A 12,278-nucleotide genomic window follows, 5' to 3' on the forward strand; every position below is an offset into this window, starting at 1 on the left:
GAGAGAAGTGGAGGTGAAAGGCTCTGTTCCTGGATATACAGATGGGCTGACAGGAGGGGACTGGAGCAGGAAAGCTCTTGCCCCAGGGCACCGGACAAATTAGCCCAGGCTGCTTGCACGGCCTCCTTATCTCTGGATGGCGCCGCTGGTCTCACTCACCAGGAGACCATTCTGTCAACTGTCTGAACATTTACACGGAAGCTTTGAGGTTATTTATCTGTCGAGTTTTGCCCCCACCCCTAATGAGCCTGTGATTATTTGCTCTTTGAAGGAAAACATAAATATTGTTAAAAGCCTTCCAGAGTCGCTTTCCCATTCACCAAGCTCAGCGTCACTGCTGGGGGAGCTCCAAAGCAGGAAGGCTTTGGTTCTGAGAGAAGCAGGGCCTCCGCCGTGGGAGCCAGCAAGCTGGGCCAGTACTGGTCAGCAAAGGAAGGACGGCGCATGGCACAGACCCTGTGCTGAGGCTTGAACTGGCCAAGGCAGGAGAAAGGCAGTATGGGGGTGAAAGCCAACCCGGATGGGTGAAGGAGGAAAGGGGAGATTGGAGGGTAAGAGGACCAGCCTCCAGGGCTTGGTGGGCTTGGAAATGCACCACCCAGTCCCCTTCCACAGTGCTTATTGCCCCAGCTGTGGGGAGCCATCTGCGCACTGCCTCCAGCTGGCAGTCCACCGTTGGGCTGCATCGGGAGAACCGTGCCTTCCTGAGGGACCTGCATCAGTGATGGAGTGAGATAGGAGGAGAAAGAGCTTGGCTACTTTGGCCCCCTGCAGGACCAGGGGGCGGAGCCCTGGAGCCCCAGCTCCCCTGCAGAGTGTTGTCCGGCTTTGCGCTGCGGCTCCCCTTCTCCCACTCAGCCCTGTTCTTTCCCTGCCACAGGCTCTTCCCTGGGAAGCATCCTCCCCGCTAAGCTCCATCTCAGTCTGCTTCCTGGAGCGCTCAACAGGCAGCCCGGTGCCAGGAAAGGGTCCAAGAAAGCAGGTGTTAAGATGGATCTGGAGCTAGGTGACTTACTACCTGTTTGGCCATGAGGGTCCCGTCACACAGAGTAGTCCCTGGTGCGAGGTGAAAGTTCACTATTCAAACGTTCACGGGGCTGGGAGGGAATGCACTTGTTGATGATGCTTCATACCAAGTGAGAAATATGGGGGAAATTGTAATGAAAATTACCAGGAATCCAGTGGCTGTTGCTAAGCTAACTTGCTACCAGGCCAAGAGTAGGTAGGCAAGTTATGGTACAGGAGCCAATCTCTCTACATTGCTTTCTTTTTTTATAATTGGTATTGAACCCAGCCGTTCTTTACCACTAAGTTACCTGCCCTCCACTTTTTTTTTATTTTTATTTTTACTTTTTTTGAGACAGGGTCTCACTAATTTACTCAGGGCCTTGCTAAATTGCTACTGCTGGCTTTAAGCTTGTGATCCTCCTGCCTCAGCCTCTTGATTTGCTGGGATTACAAACATGTGTCACCAGACCCAGCTCCCTTGCTTGTCTTTTAAAGTTCGATTGGAACACAGCCATATCCATTCATTTGCATATTGTTATAGCTGCTTTTGCACGACAGAGGCAAGTTGAATAGTTGTGACAGACTTTATGGCCTCAAAGCCTAACGTGTTTGCTATTGGATCCTATAAAGAAAAAGTTTGCAGACCCAAGCACAAGAAAACAGGGAAAGAGAATAATTACCAAGCAAGTATAAAACCAAGAGTGAAACACAGAAAAACTTTTTACTGGCAGACTAGAAAGAGGCCCTCATCTCACTCAATGGGAAAGTAGAGAAAGTTACAGAGCTAAACCAGGACTTAAGTAGTGAAGTAACTGGGCTTCTAACCAAGGAAGGTCTGCCATGCTAAGATCAGGACTCCAGTTAGGCAAGAACATACCAACACATAGGATAGGGGCATTTAGGTTGATGCCTCCACTAATCTTCAATTTCCACATTCATCTGAACCCTTTGAGCCTGAAGTACCCCCCATTCCTATTTAAAGTTTTCATACCTCCACTTCTGCTTGAAGAAAATGTAGAATATCTCTCCTGAGGAACAACACACACTCCTCTCAGTATCTGCTTCATCTTCCATTCTGGCCACAGACCTGCATCTAGCAGCCAAAAATGTGCTGGGCCTGAAAGGAGCTGGTGGACTTAAAATGTCCTGGCAGGAGCTGAGGGAGGCTGTGTGGACTGCATGCTCAGGGAGCTTCATCAAGGGGACTAAAGGATAGGGTTGGATAAGGGAGAATTAATGAGGAATATTCTAAGATAGAGAATTTCATACTGTGGCAAAGACCCCAAAGATATGGCAAACTTATTAACAATGTGGCTCCTGGAAGCATGATAAAGCAATAGCCCACACTGGACTGAGATTGAAATGCCAGCAATTCCATGGGTGAAGGTGGAGAAAATCAATAAAATAATGCAGGAAAGTTGGCACACCAAAGTGCACGTAAGTTATGTAAAGGCAGTGGAAGACCAGAAGATATGTAATTTACCAAGGCCATAGAAGAGCTCATAGGATGAGAGGGTCCCAGGCATTAAGAAATCCAGCAATGGCTCTCATTTACCAGCCAGGTCTAATGGCAGAAGGAACATCACAGAACAATGGATGATGGGTCACCAAAACATTGAGGCCAGGTGGCAGCACTTGACAGGGGATTTAATTTTCATAAAGAGCAATAAGGTTGGAATGGCCTCCATGAAGATGTGATCTGCAGAGAGTTATGGTTTGTTAGCCGGCTATGGCATCCAACAAGGGTATTCTTCAAAGCCGCCATCAGAAGAAATCGGGGATGAATCACTGGGAGGCTATGGCAATCACCCCAATAAAAATCATTGTTCTTTGCCCACTCTCTGGTCTTGAGACAGCTTTTTGATTCTGAACCCATTGATTAAAAAGAAGACAGGGTCCCTGAGAAGAAAGACTTTGTAACACCATCTAAAGATACACAGTAATGATCCCTCCAGTCCTTCCCCAGAGGTACATATAACAGTCTATTTAGGGACATTGTGAAAAGGGGATACCAAATATTTCAGGACTGTTGGACACAGTGCTGGATTCAGCTTTCGTGCCCAAAGACATGGAATGTTTTGGTGGTCTCTCCATGGAGATAGAGATATTTGGGGCTCAGGTAAAATATGGACCATGACAAAGTCCAGCTTGTGGGTTCACTGGATTTGTGATTATCCTGTGGTAATGTCTCCAATACCCCAAAGTATAAGTGAGGTAAAAATCCTTGATAGTTGATATAACCTCTACATGTGGGTCTTAGGTCTACCAGTAAAAGCTATCATACTAGGAATGATCAAATGAAGCCCTGAACACCAAATAAACTTTTCCTTCTCTAAAATTGTTTTTGTCAGGTCTTTTGGTCACAGCAGTGAAAAAAGCTGACTAAAACAATTTATATTGATTCAGGGACAGGAGAATGACCTGGAAGACTGAATAGGGGTCTGAAACAAATATTTGAAGATAGAAACCAAAGAAACGTGGATCTGAGGTATGCAGGTATGAGAGCAGACACAAAATATGAGTATTTTTTATCACATGTTAATACCCAGCAGAGGGCACTCATCATGGAATGGACTCTATTTAATCACACAGGCAGAAGTAACTTGGCCAGTTGATGTGAACTAGCTTCTACCATTTGGTACCCAAGTGCTGATCCAATGGTCAAACAATGAAGTGATAATAGTGGCAGAGATAATGACTATGCATGGGCCTAACTTTCAACACTAATGTGGCTACTACCACCACAAAATATCCAAACTGCCCACAAGGGAAATGAATGCTTAACCCCCAATATGACTTAAGAAGACCAACTGGAACTTGAAGTAAAGTGAACCATATGAGGCCCATTCCATCCTGGAAAGAGGAGTCATTTATTCATACAGGAATGGACACCTAGGAATATGTGTAGCCAACACCACTCTTAGAGGATTTTTAGTGTTTGATTCACTGGCATAGAACCTTCCATCATGTCAGACCCACATCCTCATATAGGATTATGACCCTATAAGTAAGAATCTGGGAATTATGGGTTGGAAATAGGATGTAATGGTTAATTTGAATTGTCAACGTGATTGGATTAAGAGATGCCTATGATTAAGAGGCTTCTGGCTGTGTCAATGAGGGAGTGCCTAGGAATGACTGGAATGTGGGATAGTGAACCTGAGCCCCTCCCTAAACATGGGCAGTACCGCCCAATAGGATGGTGGCTTGAATGAAATAAAAGTTGGAAGACCAAGGAAGCGGATGCAGATGCAAGCTCTGCTCTTCTTGAATGGGTTCTTGATTGCTGCTTCCATTATCTGAGGATATCCGACTCTCGCTTCTTCACTATTTCAAAGTGGACTGTGCCAGTGATTCTAGAAGGAGTTTCCAGAAGCCTTGGTCTCAGATGAGGGTAGCACTGTTGATCTTTCTTGTTCTGGGGCTTCTGCATCTTGAACTGTGCAGTTACTGGTTCTTCCAACTCTCCAGTCTGCAGACGGCCACTACGGACTATCTAGCTTCTGGTTGTGTAAGCCAATCTAATAAATCCCCGTTTTAAAATCATGCTTCCCGTTGATTCTTTTCCTCTAGAGAACACTGACTAATACACAGAAGTGCCCAGTTACCACCAGTCCACCATGAGGAATATATGCTTCTGGGATCTGCAGGTTCATTGATCTTTGTTCCCAAATGGGAAACACTTTCATCAAGTGATACAATGAGAGTCCCATTGAACTATACTGGTTATCACCTGGGTACTTAGATTTCCTTGTGTCCAACTTCCAAAATGCAAGAAAAGGCATTATCTTCATAGGAGTAACTGACCCTTGTCCAAGAGAAAGTGTGGTCACTGTTACTTAGAGAAGCTATTTAGCATCCAGGTGATCTATTTAGGGTCCTCTAGTTCTCTGTTGCCTAGTTGTAAGTGGACAGGTACGGGAAAGCAGCCTGAGCAGGCATGGACCAAGATTCAAACCATTCAGGGATGACGAGCCAGTAACACTATTAAGTAAGACACTAGGAACAGCAGAGAAGCTACCTGAGGATGAAGGGAATCTAGAAGAGATACTGTGGCAGGAGATGATAGTATTAATTGTGGTTGTGAGATCAATTATCGGCACCAGATTGAGGCAACAATGTACTTAGAATGAAAATTTATGGAGACCCTCACCCTTGGGGTCATGCAAATGACAACTATGTGCTTGAAATGACTCTGGAAGTGAATATTTCCTTAAGAATAAAGCATCCCTCAATAAAGAAAACATCTACAAATGTATTCAAGCCTAACAGCAATTGTAAACATATATGAACCTAATAACAGTCCAAAAATGCATGAAACTGCAACCGAAAAAAATCGAAGAGAGAAATAGAGAATTCAGCAACAGTAGTTGGGGGCTAGAGCCTCACCTTCAATAATGATTTGAGCAATTAGGTGAAAGGCCAAGAAGGAAGCATATATGAGACTATGTTCCAACTAGCCCTAGCCATCATCTATGGAACATTCCACTCAACAATAGCAAAATACACATTCTTCTCTAGTGCACCATGAACATTCTCCAGGAGAGTCCATATGTTAGAACACAAACAAGCCTTAATTAATTTAAAAAGACCAAGTGAAAAAGGGAGAAGACTCAAATTACTAAAATCAAGAATGACACAAGACATTACCTATAGAAATAAAAAGGATTGCAAAGGAGCAGCATGAACTGCTAGTGGTATGCTGACAAAGATAACCCGATTAAACAGATATGTTCCTAAAATGATACACACTTCTGAACTGACTGGAGAAGAAACAGAAAAAAGGAATTCATTTTTAAAATGCCCATAATAAATGTCAGCTTCACAGCCTTTATTAGTGAATTCTAATACATGTTTAAAAAAGAGTTAATACCAAAGCTTCACAAATGGAGGAGGGGAAAAAGGGACTTTTCTCAGCTCACTCTGTGAAGCCAGTATTATTCTGATACGATGTTTTTTTCTCAAAATGGAAAAGATATCTAAATGCAAATCATAAAATTATTAGAAGAAAAATGAAAACATAGGTGTAAATTGTGTGGTCTTGGATTGGACCATGGTTTCTTAGCTATGATTCCAAAACAGAGGTACTAAAGATAAAGTAGTAGAAAAATTGGGTTTCATCAAAAGTAAAAACTTTCATTGTTCAAAGGATACCATAAAGAAAATGAAAAGATATCCCACAGAATGGGAGAAAATGTTTGCAAATCATATATCTAATGAGTATCCAGAAAATTTGAAGAACTTTTACAATTTGACAATAAAAATAGAATTATAAAATAGGCAAAGAATTTGAGTAGAAACTTCCCCCCAAAGAATACAGAAAAGTGGCCAATAAACACACAAAATGGTGCCCAATGTTATTAATCATTAGAGAAATACCAACTCAAGACCATGACGAGACAGACATCACTTCACACCTGATAGTGTGGCTATAATAATAATAATAATAATAGATGGACAATAACAAGGGTGGATGAAGATGTAAAAGATTGGACTCTTTGCACATTGTTTGAGGAATGGAAAATGGTGCAGCTGCTCTGGAAAGCAATTTGGTAATTCCTCAAAAGAGCTAAACATAGAGTTACTTCATAGACCAGAAATTCCACTCCCAGGTCATGAAAAATTAAAATATATGTCCACCCAAAAACCAAATGACACAAAAAACTAAAAGCCATGTGTGCACTTTAAAAGTTGGATTTTATGGTATCTAACTTAGAAATCTATAAAGTTGTTCAAAACATAAAATAGGGACTGAAGGTGCAGATTTTAAGGAGGCACTTACTTTTGTGCAAGAACCTCCCGAAACTGTGAGCTCTAGTTGCCTGTGAGCCTCATCCTGGCCTTGGACCTGCCATTCAACTTCCCTTCCAAGTTTTCCATGGGAACAGAACCCACTGAAGTCCTAGAGAATCTGTTTTACAAGGACAGTAGGAAAGATGACCCAGTGATACAAGGGGTGGACTGTGCTGAATACGAAGTGTGCCCTCCAGAGTTCCTTTAAGTGTGACTTGTTCCCCTGGTGGTAGTGAGTGCTGTGGGCAGATAGCCTTCAGCTATAGGCCCTTTCAGAGATTGCCTGAGTTACAGAAAGCCACCAAAGTAGCAAAGTGTCCAAGATGGGGCATTCCTGAGGCATTGATAAAAGAAATTACCTAAAGACCCAGCTATTTGAACCAAGGTAGGATAAGGCTGATGGGTCATTTCTGCTGTCTAGCTCCCTGTGGGGGAGGCTGAGCTTGTGGTTCAGGCCACCACCATCAAAGCTCAGCCCTCCCTCTACCCAGGCTGGCCGGTGTCCCTCCTTTCCACTGGGACACTTCCTAATAAGCACTGCACACTGAACCCCATCTGGAAGTCTGCTTTCCTTAGAAACTAATCTGCAGCAGGGCCTAGGGAAATTATTAGCAAACAAATACATGAAGAACAAATGCACGGACTCCGTTAAAAGTAACCACCTCCTTTTTCTGAAGGGATGCAATATTTCCTCATAAAGGTATCTGATCCCAGAAGTAGAAGATCATCCCACCTCAGCTTCTTAAAAAAAATCATTCACAGAATTGGCTTATGTTCCTTTGCAGAATGAAATGGGGTTGGGGGAGAGGGGAAATGCATAAGTAAATGACTGGAGCTATGGATGCTGGCGGGGGGACGGACATGGCAGGAAGGATAGGGTGTGAGGGTTGAGAAGTGAACTGTCCCGTTCCCTGCGCACGGGAGCCCCCGGTCTTTGGAAGACATGGATGATGATCTGTGTAAGCATATGCCTTTGGTGCAGAGCAGATGGTCATAGTTGGGACCTCCTTTTCTTAGAGGTGCTCCTTCCTGTCTCTTCTCTCCTCTCCTTCTCCACTCACTCCCTGCCTCACACCCATTAGAGCTTCAGGCACGCTTGGCCTTGAGCGGCAGGTGGCCTCCCAGCAGATCTGTAGGGCAGGCTACCACGTCAGGCACTTGGATGGGGATCTGGGAGATATCCATTCATTAGCAAAACTAGATTTAGATGAGCATGCCATGGGCCTCAGGGCATCTGCCACCACATTCCTGTAGTTTTGCAAAGTTTCCAACCTGTTTCACTCCGTGAATGTTGCTTATAGAATAATTCACTAGATAAAAAAAAAATCAAAGGACCTAGAATCTTATGCCTAGGTCACCTCTAACCAACCTGGGTCAACCTTAGGTAAATGGGTGTGTGGGGCAGGGGGTGCCAGGGTAAACAGTATTATTTAGTGGCGTCAGAAAGATCCTTTCACCTGTATTCCATCTCCGCAAATCATGATGCTTTCCTTTTAGGCTTAAGGTTTTCCTTTTCCATTTAAGCATAATCTTTTGAAAAATAAGACAGGAAAGTTTTCAAGAGAGTCTCAGTTGACATTCTACCACTTATTACTTACACGATTCTGGCAGAGTTGCAAAACTTATGTGAACTGAAGTTTCCTCAGGTATAAAATGAAATGCCAATGCCTGGGTGGCCTGCTTCACGGTGGTTGAAGAAAGATTAAGGCAATGAAGTTGGAAGTTTTCTAAACTTTAGACGACTAGGTAATTAAATGGAATTATCAATCGCAGTGTTTTCCACTTTATTGTAAATGATATTATCTGTCAATTTTCTCTTTCTCTGAAGGCATTGAAATAAATGGGAGTTTTAATGGGGAAAAAAAAGGAAGAGGAAATTTGGGAGAGGTAACATGATTTACGTATCAAGGTCAGGTCTGGCCATGCATTTACCCTGGAAGCAGAATGTACTGGATAAACCCAAGAGGTAGAGAAAAATTGCTGAGTGAAAATAAACTGATCACTGTGTAGTTCCCCAAGAGAGAGCACTGGACCACACGGTGCCTTAAAAGAGTCGAGTGCATGTAACTCTACCAATTCATCCACCCGTCTATGCATTCATTCATTAAAAAGCATTTGGGCAGGCTTCGCTTTGTGGTCGCCACCAGGAGCATTGGATAAAACCCAACCTTGCTGAGCAGTACCAGAGACAAGCTAACAGAGCACGCACTTCAACATGATGTGGCAGAACTGTGAGAGAGAGAGAGAGAGAGAAAGAGAGAGAGAAAGGCCATAAAGGAGCATGGCGGAGGAGCATCTAGATTGGATTAGGAAGCTTGAGAAATGTTTCTTGGAAGAGGTGATGCGTGAGCTGAATTTAGAAGGATGAGTAAGTCTTAGATGACGTGGGGGTGGAGAGAGCGTTTTCCTGGAAGAAGGAACAAGATGTGCAAGGACTTGGAAGCCTGAAGCAGCCTGTTGTATTTTAAGGAACATCAAGTGGCTTCCGGTGACTATTTAAGAGGTGTGTGGTGGGGTGGGGTGGGACTAGGGAGATGCACTCGGAGGTGGGGGAAACAGAGAAATAGGGAAAGTGTAGTCGACACATCTGAACTTGATCCTGAGAGTATGTGACACCAGAAAGAAAGCGGGATGACCAGATGGCCGGAATTGCATTTTAAAAAAAAGAGGGTACAATTGACAGGAAAGAGGCCTGGGGGCAGGAAGCTGGGAGTGTGAGCAGCCGCAAACTAAGGCAGTGGGTCTGGCTGGAGAGAGGGAGAGAAGCAAACAATCAGCAGAAGCTGACGCACAGGGCTCTGTGGCCTAGTGTTTGTCACAGGTGTGATGAGCAGAAATGCCCCTCAGAAGCTGAAAAATGCCTGTGATTGGAGTTTGGTCACTTGCTACTTCCACTTAAGCTTTCCTTCCCCCCGGAAGTGTACGTATCTGTGACTGGTCCAACTTCCTTCCAGTTCTGGGAGGGAGAGCCAGGACCATTTGCAGCTCCATGCAGGTAACAGAGGATGGATCTCACCATCAGCCACACTCGGTTCATGATTTCCTCTGAGCAATGGAGCTCATGTAGAGCAGTCCCACAGAATGGAGGTCTCCATCTCTCAAATCCTTTGCCAGGCCTGGTATGCCTAGCCATGCTTCCTGCACAGAGCAGCAACCCTAGGGCCACCTTCTCCACAGGGTCATCTTCTCCAGCTTGTTCCCCCTCCCTGAATGCACACCATCCTCCATCGGAAGTGACAGATGATGTTTCGCTCTTGGGATTTCCTCTTAGAAGCCTGTCTGTCACTTCTCTAGTCTGTGATGAATGCATTCTGAAGAGCTTGAGGGCTGTTTGACTGAGGCTGAGGCATCTATTTTAGGTTGAGAATTACTGACATCCAGGAGCATTTTTTTAATAGAAAGAGGTGCCCTGTTATCTTTAATGAAGCAACATTTCTCTGCTACCTAGTGATCATGGATGGCATGACACACTCTGGTATCCATAAAATGTGATTGCAAAAGTGGCCACAATTTCTTCCCCAAAAATGTATGCCTAGCAGTGTGACTCTGGTCCCTCCAATCGAGAGAGGAAGACTTTCTTTTTCTTTGGGAACTGACAAAGTAAGAGTTTTCAAGGAAGAGAAGGGATGATTTGGGAGAAGGTATATGACTTGGTTCAGCACTTCAGGAGGACATGTCTGGGCATGTGTGTGGTCTGACTCGGGGACAGAATGCACTAGATCAACCTCAGAGATAAGGAGTGTTCAGAAGTTGCTGTGGAAATGTAATTGTTTTGCAAGAGAGATCCCTGGACCACATAGTGTCCAGAAAGAGTCAAGAGGTAGATAAATTCACTTATTCATTCATTCAAAAACATTTAGCCAGATTTTAGTTTGCATCTCTCAAGCATTGGGAGAGTCAAGAGAGATTAACAGATCATTCATTTGAGTAGAATGTGGTAATCCTAGATGAGATTAACTGAATCTACCCTAACCCAGGTCAAAAACACTACCTAGACCTTGCAGAATCATGATTTAAATAAATGGTTATGGTTATGGTTTTTATACTTCCACGTTGGGGGTGTTTGGTTGTGCAGCAAAACCTAACCAAGCATGATCTGAATCTAATGGATAATTATTTTGGTTCTGATTTTCCTAGAAACTTCCTTAGGCCTTCCCTGAAGATGAGTGATGCCAAATTTTAAGGTTAAAATATTGTATGCAGGAGAGCAGAGGAAGAAAATTTTATGTAAGTAGAGGGAAATACTTGTTGGGATTGTAGAGCATTAGGATTAGTTAATTTTGTAAGAGTATGCAAGGAAGGCTAGACCCCAATAACCTTTAGAAGTTAGAAGCTTATAAATGTAATTAAAGATATTTCTTTAATTTTTTATTGCCCTAGGTAATTAAAAATAGTGATTTTTCTATTTCCTTTTTATTAAAAAGTTTTAGCTCATAAAAACCTTATACTAAACTTATTCATTAATGAAAAAATTACCTTTCAGTTTCTTCTGGGTAATCTGCAAGTTCTATGTGCTTTACCAAAATGAACCATGTGGTCTATGGGACAATGTGAAATTTTCCAAGGTTCTCTTTGAGAACAATAATGAACAATATAAAAATAAAATGTCAGTGGCTTTTATTGTAAATTTACTATGAACCAGGCACTCTGCTAAGGGTTCGGTGTTTTTTATCCCATTCAATTATTTCCTCAGCTTGAATGAGGTAGGACCTGCCCTCATCAGTGACCTCTTTCCTGTTCAAGATAAGTCAAGGCAGTGTGGAGGCCATCCTCCTCTCCATCACTTCACCACCGTGCTTGACCAGGACTGAACCGCTCCTCTACTTTGTTCTCCATGACCCTCGATGAATAGCCATTTGGCCACTCTGAATGCCAGTTTCCTCATCTATAACCTGGAGCTAACAACATGCAGATGCAGACTCTGAGAGTCGAGCAATGCCATGTTAAGTGGAAGCTCTCTGAGAAAGTCCAACAGTACTTTGCACACAGTCGGAAGTTGAGTTTTGTCTCTCCAGATGTCGTCAAGGCTAGCCGATGGACCCTGGTTCCCAGAAGTTCTCCACACTCCCCAATTTCTTCCCCCATCTTCTTACTAAACTTGAAAAATGGTCTATAAGATACTTGCATTGATCAGGTTCAGGTTCTTGTTCACTGGACCTAGGCCCAGACACCTTCCACCCTGGCAGAAGGCACATCCGTTGTCTAGAAGCTCAAGGACACTGAGTGACCTGTCATGGCCCTTGGAAAGATGCAGAAACTGATAGCAAATGAGGACGTTCAATGAGGGACCGTGGAAGCAACATATCTGCAATGATGCTCGGTGTCCCCTGAGTGGGAAGGTTCAGGAAGCTCACACAGGTGAGCAGCAGGAGGTGGTCACCCCGTTAGTGCTTCCTGAGGATTGTAAACCTGCTTCAGTTGCCCAATAGGTGGGGCAAGTGCTCAGAGGAAATAATGTCTTCTGGTCTGGGACTAGG

The sequence above is a fragment of the Sciurus vulgaris genome, assembly GCF_902686455.1.
Source record: "Sciurus vulgaris genome assembly, chromosome: 12".
Taxonomy (NCBI): Eukaryota; Metazoa; Chordata; class Mammalia; order Rodentia; family Sciuridae; genus Sciurus; species Sciurus vulgaris.